The sequence below is a fragment of the Phaseolus vulgaris genome, chromosome 4, assembly GCF_051622355.1.
Source record: "Phaseolus vulgaris cultivar YP4 chromosome 4, ASM5162235v1, whole genome shotgun sequence".
Lineage (NCBI taxonomy): Eukaryota > Viridiplantae > Streptophyta > Magnoliopsida > Fabales > Fabaceae > Phaseolus > Phaseolus vulgaris.
The window spans coordinates 15,504,256-15,517,874 of NC_143501.1; the positions used below are offsets into that span (position 1 = coordinate 15,504,256).

General features: G+C 31.5%; 1 long non-coding RNA gene and 2 other non-coding genes across 3 annotated transcripts; all 3 read right to left on the bottom strand.

The window, feature by feature from the left end:
- Window positions 1-4,980: 4,980 nt before the first annotated feature.
- Window positions 4,981-6,754, bottom strand: LOC137837384 (uncharacterized). Its single transcript, XR_011085446.2, has 2 exons — window positions 6,529-6,754; window positions 4,981-5,385 (listed from the first exon to the last, which is right to left on the bottom strand). It is a non-coding gene; the product is annotated as an uncharacterized LOC137837384 (long non-coding RNA).
- On the bottom strand, window positions 6,214-6,341 carry LOC137838921 (small nucleolar RNA U19). The gene has a single exon (XR_011085562.1). It is a non-coding gene; the product is annotated as a small nucleolar RNA U19 (small nucleolar RNA).
- A 4,481-nt stretch (window positions 6,755-11,235) lies between the features above and the next one.
- Window positions 11,236-11,361, bottom strand: LOC137838922 (small nucleolar RNA U19). Its single transcript, XR_011085563.1, has one exon. It is a non-coding gene; the product is annotated as a small nucleolar RNA U19 (small nucleolar RNA).
- Between the last annotated feature and the right edge of the window lie 2,258 nt (window positions 11,362-13,619).

The following is a 13,619-nucleotide window of genomic DNA, read 5'->3' on the forward strand; positions in this document are numbered from 1 at the left end:
TATTTTTTCTAAGGTGAAGCCAAACCCAATGTTGTAAGTTGATTTTTGGATGGTTCCATTTTATGGTGACACTTTACTTAAAGTTGAAATTTTAGCAATTTATTGGTGAAACCTAAGGAAGATTCTCACTAGACACGAACTTAACCAAATGGTTAAGTAAGTGTGAAGGTTCACTTCACAAAGGCAAAGATGAAAAATCAATATAAAGTGATAGATGGAATGCAATGTGGAATGAAAATGACAATAAGGTAAGCATCAATGGTGGTCATGGCCAAACCAAATGATGAACCATAAGCATATAACAAAAGCAAAACCAAGAGCAAGAATTCAAGATAAAGACATGTATAAAAGGTGGGAATGGAAATGAATTAAAAAGAGTGGGAGAAGAGAAGCTTATGGAGCGATGGTGAAAATGGTTCACGCCACTTGGGGTGTAGTAGCCACCAAGATGAGTGAAGGGCCGTCACTTGAGAGTCTCACACAACTTAAGATAAGATCTAGCCAAGAGGATTCAAACCTCACAAACACCTCACACAATTTGTGCAGAGTAACTTTTATATTCAAAATTAATATGTAATACATGGAGTAAGGCACCCTATTTATAGGAATGAGTGCCTTGGTAGCCAAGAAAGGCAAGGGTAGGATGGGAAATAAGGGAGGGGCGGCCAAGGAGGGTTGACTAAGGTCAAAACTGCACCTTTAGGCTTTCCTTCTAGAAATTATGTCAAAAACCCTAATTCTAGGTGCCTTGTCTTGAAAAGGTGGGCTTGGATCAAGCCCATTTTGCTATGAGCACTCCTATTTATGCTAAAGGCACCTATTCTATCCTATCTTGCTATTTGGACTCCTCAAGTGAGCCCAATTTATTTACAACTTATTTTATTCTTAAGAAGACCGACAAGAAGAATATAAGATGCTCTGGTTTGTGTCCATTTCTCCCTTTGGTGAGGTTTGCTAGATCCTTGGTGAGGTCTTTACTTGATTGTTGAGATGACTTCTCATAGTGTGCATCCTAGGTGATCTCCTTGTTGGCTTGGTTTGTATCATGCCCCCCAGGTTTGAGAGAATTCAACCTTGAATTTAGAACTCTTGCAGATAACATAGTTAGTTTGTTCACATATAAGATAGTGCAAGGTGTGGGATGTGAAACAAACTTATGTTCTTTGAGCTTGGGAAGTTCAAAAAGGTAAGCCATTCTTACAAGCCATGTTGGGAAAGAATATTTGAGGATGAAAGGGCTTGGTGATAAAAATACTCTCAAAAGGTGAGAACCCTTAGGAGGTGTTTGATGTTCATCCCAAAGTTTCTTTGTCCAAGATGTCAAGTAATTTTTATTTGGTAATGAAAAAGACAAGGAAGAAGTACACCTTGGAGGTGCAATTTGTAGCATGACACGAGTCAACATGATTGATTTAGTTGTGGAAGATGATATTTTGTGACTTGGTTTATCTTTTCTTTCTTTCTCCTTTTCTTTTTCTCTTTTATTTTTCATTTTTATTTGGTCCTCATGGACCTCTCTTGGAGAAAGAGATTTTAAGGTGATCTTGTGCCCATGGAAGGTAAAAGAAATGTGGTTAGTAAGGCCATCATGTAAAGTCTTTTTATCAAATTGCCATGGCCTTCCTAGAAGAATATGTGTGGCGTACAACATCACACAAGACCTCATCCTTATATTTTCAAATTGAGAAAGCTATGAAGACTTGTTTATTGACCAAAATTCCCCCCTCTTTACTAAGCCATTGGAGCTTGTAGGGCTTTGCATGAGATGGTGGTTAACCCAAGCTTTTCCACCACTCTTGTGCTTGCCACAATTGTACAACTACCCCCATCCACAATTAAGGAACACAACTTGTTATTAATGAGGCACCTAGTGTGAAAAATGTTTTCTCTTTGACTTTCATCAAGAGGTTTTTGGACTTGGCCAAGCATGTGCCTCACTACTAACAAATCTCCCTCACATGGAATTTCATACTCTTCCTCACTTTGGCTTTTTGGAGAGGTAGGGGACTTAGACCTTTGAGAGCTATGGTCACTCATGACAACTCCCTCTTTAACCATCATATTTCTTTTAGAAGGATGCAATGTGCCCAAAACCTAAACCTTTAAAACACTTTTGACTTGAGGTTTTGGTGAGTGACTTAGGTGTAGAAGTGGAGGATTTAGAATTTCTAGGATTGTAAGTGGAATCTTTCACAAAATTTGAAGGAAAAGTTTTTGAAGAAACTTTGTTTTTGTTTTTCCAAGATGATTGGCAGTAGCCATCATTATAAGAGTTTTTGAAATGAGTTTTCTTTGAAAGTTGAGATTCAACCTTGATGGCAAGGTGAACTAAGAAACTTTGAATTATGAAGAAAAAAAACAAAAGATAAATATTCCTGTTGCAAAATGATAAAAGATGAAATAATATTTTTACTAAAGAAACACGGGGAAAAATCACTCTTACAAAAGCATAAATAATTGCAAAATCTTTTGTAATTTTGAGTTTCGCAACATATATAATTTTGAATCTCGATGTGTATAAATAAAAAAGACCATGCGAGGTGCCTTCTTAAAAAACTCGTGTATCCTCTTTTAACTTTTGAGTATTCTTTATGAAAAAAATTAAATTGTTTCTTGAAAATTTCTATATATCGCATTCTTGTAAGTGTTCATTCGATCATTCTTTTATTCACTATCTTCAATTTTACTTTCCTTAAAATTATGAATAAAATTTACATTTTTACTTTCGCTTGCACTACTTTTATACAAATTGGTTTAAGAGCTAGTTTTAAAGTTTTTGTGTGAAAAATATAGAAAATTGTTTTTTTTTCTTGTTTTCGATTCTTGTACTCTTGCTTTAAATGATTTTTCATACTTTATTTATTTATAGTTGTCAAAATAATTTAGACAAAATTAATATCTCAAACTAGTTTACATGTTAGTAAGCAAGATAGGTGGTCTTGGTCGTAAGACTTAAGAGAGACACTAAAACAATTGATCAACCTTTATAGTTCTATTTAGAAGTGAAATAAAAGAAATGAAAGATGAAAACAATTTGATTTCTTGCACTATATAAAACTTTATAAGAAACAATTTGATTTCTCACAACAAAGAATACTTAAAATAATGATAATGAATTTTCTATCCACTTAAAATGAAATGAGTTTTTTTTTCAAGGAATAGAGGGTACTAGGTCTCTTCTCCCCTCCCCTCACATGGTTTTTGCTATTTATATACAAACCAAAATTCAAAATTCTATATGTTACTTTTTTTTTAGGACGCTTTCCTAATATAAGTAATAAGTCTTTTCCATTGATTATTGCCATTAATTCTATAAATTATCTAGCATTAATTCATTGGAGGCATAATCCATAACAATAATCTAATCCATTGAATCGAGGAGAAGTGTAGCCTCAATTTTCCTATTAAAATTTGTATCTAAAACTCTAGAAATTCTTTGAAATTATAAAGCACGATAATTCCTCTTGTAAGTTTCTTTCTTCAGATTTTATACTTTAACTTTTCTTTCGTTTTTGATCTCTTGAAAGATAAAGAAAAGGTAGAATATGTAAAAGTGATGAAGAAATGAACAATCATATAATCCATCATGAACTAAGAATTTCCAAAATAGAATCCCAATTATGTAAATAAAAGCTGCCAAAATTAGAAATATCTTCAATGTATAAAACAAAAATTACCAATATGTTCAGAGGATAGTATATGATTGAAATGGAAGAAAAAAAAAATAGTAACGGTAGAACAAAAAATAGATATAAGAAGTTGTCCAAAGTCTTAATCCAATATGAACAATTCTAGTTCAAGAAACATAATTAAGTCACATTGTTCTTTAGTTACAAATAGAATGGGTGATTCTTTTGTTGTGTCGAGAAGTGTGCCTAACAATATCTAACAGCATATAAATCTTCTTTTTATTTTTTATTTCATTTGGGAATTTCTCAACAAATTCAATACTTCTTAATATTGAAGATATTTTGAATTGGATTACTTGCATCTTTCTGGCCATACTACAAATTTGTTTTGTTTAATTAAATTTTTAGAAGTTTTATGATACTCTATAGATTATGGAAATATTAGATCATAATCTAAAATACTATTACAAAGTAGGAAATTAAAATATTATTCAGAATATTTTAAAATTATACGGAGTATTTGGTAATATCAAACTTCATATTAGAAAAAAATACTATTATATAATTTATTTATTAAATCTTGTTTATTTCGTAAAAGATACCTTATCTCGAGAACATCCTCTAAGGATTTTATAATGAATTACAATTTTTTATTATCCTCTTTATTTTATTTGTGTTATTAACATTAAAGACTAATAATAACAGTATTATTATTGTTACATAATTAATTTCACTTAAAACTTTATTATATTGCACAATATTAATAAAAAGTGTATCATGGTTCTAGCTAGGGCTTGATTTCCTAGTACCTATTTTCTTTTATAATTATCTAAAAAGCAGACTTTACATGTGATTTTTTTCCTCAATAGCCTGATTTGAGTATTATTTCTCACTATAGCACCACTGTAGCAGCATTTGCACACTTTATTTTCTATAATAGTATTAATTTGTGCCATGGCTAGAATTCAGATATTAGGATTTCTTATTTGCAAAAAAATAAATACTTTTATAATTTGGTTTCCAAAGAGTCGAATTTTCATAGTATTTTTTTCCAATGGTAATGAACAAAATCAGAATAAGGTCGTTTAAAAGGTGATAAAAATCCAGTTTCTAAAAATTATAATTTTGACTTTTAATTATTCAATAACTAAATGTTATAAGGATTAGTTACTGATGGGTCAAATTCTATGACAATTTTCAACTTTTATTTTTAAAACCCATACAATAACAAACGTACAAAATAATAACAACATCAATAAAGGGTTAATAATGGTTTTAAAAACAAAACCAACTATGAACATACACTAACTTATTCCTCGTTCAATTGAATGTTTTTCAATGCTGTCCCACATGTTGGAAGTAATTTATTCCATAAATCATAAATTCAAATGTCAAAACTGGTATGAAGTTCATATAATTTCTAAAACCAATAAAACCAATGACACATTGTACATCATCATCGTCTTCAATATGGATATAACTATATGAATTCCTAATTTTATTCGTCGTCTTCAATATGGATATAATGATATGAATTCCTAATTTTATTCATATACACTAGACACTGATAACAAAAATCAACATTATATAACTTAAAATCATCTAGAACAAACACACATAGAATGGAGTTTATTAGAATTGATAGGGGTATGAATTGATCAACCTCAATGATGATTTGGTCATTACTCACCAAAACCATGATACTTGACCAGATCAGTATACAATTGGTTGGATGTTTTGTGTAGCTAGTTATGACCTACATTTATAGTTGATAAGAAATGGCATCAATTATCAAAGCAAAAAATTTCTAACATATTTAATTTACACTATTCAACTTAAGATTCTTTATAATTGTATGAAAATGTTTAAAACGGGTAGGTGTTGGAATAATGATTTTGCATTTGATTTCTTTATAAAAAATAAGAAATCAAAATCAAAATCAGTATGGTTGAGGGAAAAAAAAGTCTACATATGTCATGGCATTATGTATTATATTAAACATATAAATTCATATTAGTAATTACGATAAATACTGGACCAAAAATATATTAAACCTATAAAATTCATATTAGGCCTCAAGGGTATAAAATTTCATATTAAGTCTCAAGGTGTTTCTACCAACGTTAAAATATTGATATATTAGATTAAATAAAATTTCAAAATAGACGGTTTATTATATATTTTTACGTTAAAAATAACCGGGTTAATAAAAAATAACGAGACAAATACGAAAAATATTTTTTATAATTATTAAAATGCAATAAAAATTAACGAAATAAGAAAAAAATTGGCAAACAAATATTAATGAACAAAAAGATACAAAAAAGAGCATGTGGAATCTTAGATGAGAAAAGAAGAGAATAAAATAAATTTGTTCATTTCTTTCAAAAGATCCATGGGGTCAAACCCTTTATCTCTAAGCCTCCATGCGAACCGAAAGACCTAACATTTCCAAGTTCCATCGGCTTTCTGGTGGAGGCTTTTCATTCAGACTCACTTTTTATCTACCTATGAATTATTATTATCACATAAACTAGTAGAACATTAATAATAAATATAAATTAAAAATATAACAATTGAAAAAAAATGTGAAAGGCTGGTTGCGGAATAATTGATAAGAAACGCAAAGAGTCCCTTCAAATGGCCTTTCTCTGAACGGATCCAAACGCGAATTTGGATCCGATTATTGTGCGCTTCCTAACTAAGCCGCGTATGAAATTGGTGTTTTCATAAGGCTACTCAAAGAAGCACGTTCAGGAAGTGATTTTGCGAACAGAGAAAGCAAATTTTGGTTTAGAAATTAGGGTTTCTTCTTTGTCATTTAAAATTGAAGGTATTCAAACATTGACAAAGAAGAAATCCTAATTCATACACAAAACTTAAAACACAGGTAACGCACCTTTAGATCACTCTCCTCATATCACTCTGCCACAGCTGTCGCATACTCTGCGCAGTCGTCGAAGAGGAACGTGTTAGGGATTGAAACAATAGGTGAAATCATGTGCAGAGAATAGGTGAAGAACAATACTCATAATAAAGAAATGGAAAATAAATGCACTTTTTTTGTTTGAGATTTAGGGTTTCTTCTTATGTGATTTTAAAATGAAGGTTTTCGGATTCTATTCACCTCATTACCCTCCGTTTCATTTTTTTATTTATTTAGGGGGTTGTTCTTATTTGGATCCAATGGATAATCTAATAATTGCTTTTTGCACCACTCTGATTTCCTACTCCACCTCATCGGATATATATAAAAACAAATTTAGAAAATCTAATTCTATTTCTTCCTCTTAGTTCACATTTTATCGGTTGTTCTCTCTTGTTCACTACACTCTTTGTCATTATAATAAATAAATATTAATCATCATTATATAATTAAAAACTTCTTTATGAAAAAATTCATTTTAACATTAGGATTCAAATTCTTTCTAAACTTATATATTTAAAATGTTAGAAGTAAATATTTGATTCTAAATATTTAATAAGATTCAAGTTTATTTTGATAGACTCTTTAATGCGTTAAAGACAATAAGACTGTCTAATATGTTAAACACCAACACAATAATAACATTCTTTCTTACTTTTACACATGAAAATACTTCGTTTAGTAAACATTTTATATTTTATAATGTTTGTTATCATTAAAATCTCATAAATTATTTATATACATAAGATCGTTTAGTGAGGTTTTAGATTGTTTAAAAGTAATCAAACCATCTAATGTCTTAACAATCTCTCCATTTTTTATGGTGACAAAAACTATAAACTATATAAAAAAACTAATGTGTTTGCCAACTGTTAGGATCGACTCCCTTTGGAGCCATTGGACCCTGTTCTTATTTGGGACAAGTTGACCATTTAAATTATGCAGACCTGGATAGTAGGCTTAAGTGCTAGGGTCGGGTCTGAGCACGTCTGACACAAGTTGTTATAAAGAAATCATCATGGTTGTTATAGAGGCTGAGGGGGTTGTTGAGGAGGTGGTGGAAGGGTTAGGGGGCTCTTAGCTAATTTAGTATTTCAACAAAAGAGTTTTGGATTTGGGTGACAGAGGATTGAGCACCTTGTTCTAGCCTTTGATTCTATCTTTCCTTCATATCTCTTAATCGTTGTTGGACGACTTCTCTTTCACTTTGAAAAGCTTATTGGATTATCAATTACATTATGTTGAATATTGCGTATGGAATTGCTTGAGCAACACAAGAAGATGAAATTGGTTTTGGAGAAAACACTATATCCAAGAGTTGAGAGACTTATGCATGTTCTTTAGACTCTTGCCGAGAGGCTTTGTGGTTCTTATTATTTGTAAAGCCTTCTGAAGGAATTCTCCTAAGCAACTTCAAGAGACTAAGAGATAACTACTTTAGGGACTTGATCAATGATGACTATTTTACGGAAAGCGTACCGAGTCAGAAATAATATTTTGTCCCTATAGAGGATATCGAACCCACAAGGAACAATTCTAAAATCTCATGTATAGTATTCACTAAATATAAGAAAATGTGTAAAAGTTTGTTGATAGGTTGTCTATTTGTGAATTTGCAAGAAATTAAATAAGGCAAAGTAAAAGATTTGTATGAGTCAATTGGAAAAATTGAGATTGAGGTTCATCCTTCTCACTCGTCTGTATTTTTTAAAAGCATGTAATATTAAATCTTGATTGATATTGATGCACATATAAAAATCCTTCATATCGATTCCACGCATACAAAATTATTAAGAGAGTCTCTTAAATATTGATTTTTTGCATATTTATAAAAATTCCTTATCATTACGAACATATGTTATAAAACAATTAACATTTCAAATATATTCCTAGCATTCAAATATTTTAAGCATTATCATTTAGGTCAGATGTTTAGAAATACTTTCCAATCAAATCTAAGGATTAAAACATGAATAATTCAAGCTTTGAGAATAAAATGATAACACCAATCATCAATCAAAAACTGAATATTATAGATAAATATCACCTCAATACATAAAAGTTTGAACAAATTACTCTCAATCCCAAAGGAAAGAATTAGTCACTCATGTTGGCCATTACAAGTATGGAAAGCAAGAAAAGAAGATCCAGGATGTTTCTCCTTAACGATCATTTCCTCTAAGGTTTTCTATCTCTCTCTATTCTCCCAATAATGTTTAGGCTTATGCCCCATGCCTTCTATTTAACCTAATTGGGTTTGAGCTAAGTGATATCTCGCTTAAGCGGGTTATTACTTGCTTAATCGAGTTTGATGAGAAAAAACCCAACTTCACTGGAGTGAACTCGCTTGGGTAAGTTCCTTTGGAGTGATCTTGCTTAGGCGAGTTTGGGCGAGTTTTGGACGAGATTCCAATGTTCCAACTTTGTCTTTTTATCTTATTCATTCTCCTTTAGCCTTTTCATCTTCATTTTCCCATAGAATCCTAAAATTAACACAAATTTGGAAATAAGTTGTTTACATTCATCTTACAATTTAAAATATGTAAAAAGGTTTAAATTCCTAAATTAGGGGTTGAATTATAGCTATTTTATCAATAAAAATCCATAAGTGCCTATCTTTTAATATGAAATAATATTGAATTACGACACTTATCAATAAACAACTTTCTTAAGAGGATTAGTGGAAACACTCATATGCATATCTAAGATCTTTTCTACTTCCAATTTGATAGCTTCTATTTCATCCATGTGAAGAGGGAATGACTTTGTAGCCGTTTTATGCCAATCCAAAAGGAAGATTATATTTCCCTTTAATAAATCCCCCGTTAAGCATTTATGTGAAACAATAGCTTAAACATCGTGCTCCAAAAAAGGCTTGGTCTCAGCAAACGATGTCTGATGAAAATTATAACGACTAGTGACACCATGTGGAATGCGTTGAACAAATTCTCAGAAGGCAAAATCAGGCTCCTAAAGAAACATGGTGGTGAAGTCATTAATGAATATGTGTTGAGAGCAAGTAAACAAACAAATGATATCAAGATGCATATTGAACTCTATGTCCTTAAACCTCTTTAGAGTAGGAGGAATGAAAAGATATGATCCTTGACAAATGGCTAAATCATAATGTTGCCATTGTTTATCAGGTTGTCTAAAGAAGGACATAATCCATCAGTCAATGGTGATAAAGACCTTAGTGTCTGATCCATGGGCCATAGTCACAAAGAATCGGCTAGCTTGACTATTTTAGCTAACTTGTATGTGACTAGGTGAGGTTTGGTTAGACTCGTAAGTCTAGAATGGTTAGGGGGATATATTGGTTGTTGCCATGTTAGAGGGTTCTAGCATGACAATAACATCGTTTGGTATGCTAAGGTTTGTAGGTGAAGGTTGGAAGGTTGATGATGGTTGAAAAGGCCATGTGTTGGATTTTGGGGTGAAAATATTGAAAGTTTATGGAAGGTGGGGCGGTAGGTGATTCTAGTGAGGATATTATCAAGTCAAAGTGATGGATGACCATCCTTGCTAAAGTCACCATTCTTCTAAGCTAAAAGCTGAGGTTCAACTTGGAAGAATTCAGAAATAATATGTCTTATTTTTACATAAAATGTAAATAGTTGAATAGCATTTTCTGGCTTTGTATTTCTTAGCCAACTTTAGAATAAGAATATATTTCTCTCCAAACAAGACTACCTTGGACGCCTCTTTCTTTACATGTTGACTCTTTAAGCTCCTTAAGAAGCTAGGCGCCTCCTTCCACGACTCTCCAAATCACTCAAAGACACTTGACAAACTATGAATAGAGAGCTTCTTGTAAATAGGATTGCCACATGGCAAGCTAGGAATAGAGAGTTTTCTATACATATAATTGCCACATGACATGTTAGGAGTGGAAATTATTTTGAGAACCAATTATCCTTTTTAGGAGTCTCTATTATAAATAAAATACTTATCTCTTGTAATTTTTAGACTTGATTGATATATGAAATTGTGGTTCTAAAATTCTCAGCACACTTATCCAAGTCTCTCTTCTATGATGCTTCTTGCATTCTTAGAAACTCAAGGAAGTTAGCTTAACTTCTTCCTTGGTCCTTGCCCTTTGTAAAACTCATACCCAAACCAAGAACTTCCACGATCTTTCGGTGCTTCCTCCACAAATCTACAAGTCTTTCGTTACCTTCCATCAACCCCCATGAAACATTCAAGAAAAATTGCATCAGAAAGGGCTTCATAACCTTAGACCTGATGGGTGTAGGATAAGGTAAAGTGTTTGGGGGTTGAGCTAGTTGTTCAAATGTAATAGAGTTTGAACAATTAAGGTTAAAGTCCTATTAGGTTGAGGTATACAATATCAGTATAGGTGACTATGATTGTTGATGTGATGTTGAAGGTTGGGTTTAAATGGGGGGTGAGTTTTTATTTGTGGACGATTTAGGAGAATTAGGAGGTAGGACATCTAGGTAAGGAATAATGTGAATATCAAAATATAACTTGGTAAGGAACTTGCAAGACCACGTTCCAAACCCTCAAATCTATTCGAATAATCGAACGATTTCAACATTTGATATATATGATATGAACGTCTATTTTAGCTAAACGATATTTGTTCGTCATTAAGTAATTCTAGAGGCAAATTAAAAAATAACAAAAAATAAAAATAAAATATTTGATTGATTGAAAAAATGTGAAAAACTACTTGAGGAATAACTAATAAGAAACTTAAAGAGTCCTTCAAAAGGCATTTATATGAACAGATCAAACACAAATTTGAATCTAATTAATGTGTGCCTCCTAACTAAGTCGCTTGAGAAATTGGGTGTTTTCATGGAACTACTCAAAGAGGCACGTTCAAGAAGTGATTTTGCAAATAGAGAAAATAAATTTTGGTTTAGAATCTAAGGTTTCAAATACTGATAAAGATGCATGAACTTCATATACAACATTCAAAAATAGGTAACACACCTTTAAGTGATCTCAAATTGGATGTAAGCTTGGCATGCATTAGGTGGTTGAGGTGCCTCTATACCATGTCAAAAAGGACACATACTCACATTATCACAATCATGACTTGTCAACGTCCATAGAAAGACGTGCTAACTATAGGTAACCTTAGATGAAATATGAATCTAGCATGCATTGGGTGATTGGAGAATCATTGCATGCATAACAGTGACACATGCACTCCACCAAAAAGCCTTGACTTGTCAACGTCACTACAAGAGCGTGCTAACCATAAATAACCTTGCATGGGATGCAAGTTTGACTTACACTCGCACAACCTTGAGTGCTTAATGTTGAAATAGTTATGGTCCAACCCATGTTACAATCCTATAAGAATGACAATCCAACACCACTAGTTCATTTATCAATTATTTCACAACATAATCTCGCGCACAACCTTGAGTAGTCAAAGTCAAAATAGTTATGGTCTAACCAATGTTACAACCCTAAAAGAATGACAATTAACACTAATAGTTCATTTATCAATTATTTCACAACATAATAGCAGTACTATAATACAAATACCACAAAAAAGTCATGAAAATCAACTACCAAATTCCAATTCAAAGTTCTTAATAAAAGAAAGTGTAAGACTCCATACAAATGAAAATTAACATTGACAAATGATCAAATGTTAGAAAATGACTCAACTTCATCCATGCTTATAATATCATAATATTGTTGTTGTTGCTCTGACCTCAAGTCATTGAGATAATATTACTAAGGTCAATCATTGCATTTGAGATATTTTTTGCTTTGGAGTTTGGAGTTTTGTCATTGTATTGTCCTTAAAAGGTGTTTCGGTTGACGAGTCCTTGTCCCTCAAGGAAAAAGTGGTTCCAAATATGAACCCTCGTTCCTTGAGCCCTCGGTTGGGGGGAATTCGTTCCCTTTAGACCTCGATTGGAGGGAATCCGTTCCCCTTAAACCTCGACTGGGAGACTTGTTCCGGTACACCCAATAGTTTCACATCGTTCGATTTATAAGATTTCAAAACTTAGTAAAAAGTCTCTTTGATACATTTAGTCAATTGTTTTAAGTTGTTAATTGACTATTCTAAAAAAAAAATTAATAAAAATACACTATTTTAATTAATTATATTCTCAATTAATTGATTATTCTATTCTTCGATATTTTTTAGAATAAATTTGAATATTTAATTATTTACTTAAATGTGTTAATCAATTATTCTCATAGATCAGCTAAAAACACATTTGTATGTTCTTTATTTTAATCCATTATCAAAATTGATAACCGATTATCCAGTTCAAAAAATATATTAAGAACAAATTAATCAATTACATAAAACCTTAATCCATTAAAACACATTTAAAACCTTTTACAAACATTTTAGGGACCATATATTACTACTTCAACCTAATCGATTAATTCATTTGAAAAACACTTTGAAATTATTTTAAACCATTTCAATTATATTTTATAACATTTCTAATAAGGCTATGATTTGAGTGATTAGTTACCATGATATTGTGATTACCTTATGTGTAAGACTCACAAACGCACACTCATGCAAAAAAAAGCTATGAACACACAATACATCTTTATCAACAACATCATCCTAAAAATCGACAACTATATCATCTTCAAGATGTATGGCTTACCCCTATTTTCAAGTCCAATAATTGGGTCATTAGAGTCTTGAGGGATTAAAATATCGTTTCATTTGATTATTGAATTCCAATTAAATGTGACACTCACACATAATCGTATCAATTTACAAATATATACCTTTTGTGAAAAGATTTTCAAAAGGGGTTGGCTGTGGAGTTGACACGAGGGTTGTTTATATCTATTATATTTTCCATGTAAGAAATTAGTTTTTAGGTTCAATGAAATACCAAATTCATTTGGTTTCATGTTTAACCCTGTAGAGTAGCACACCCATTCTTAATAGCAAAATAAACACAAAATCATGTTAAGTTAAATTAGAAGACAACTTAACACCACTAACAAAGCTATTAATTAATGTGATAGAATGTTGGTTGAAAATAATAGAAAAAAAATAACCCCTTAAACATTTCAAGCTTTAAAGTGATGACTAA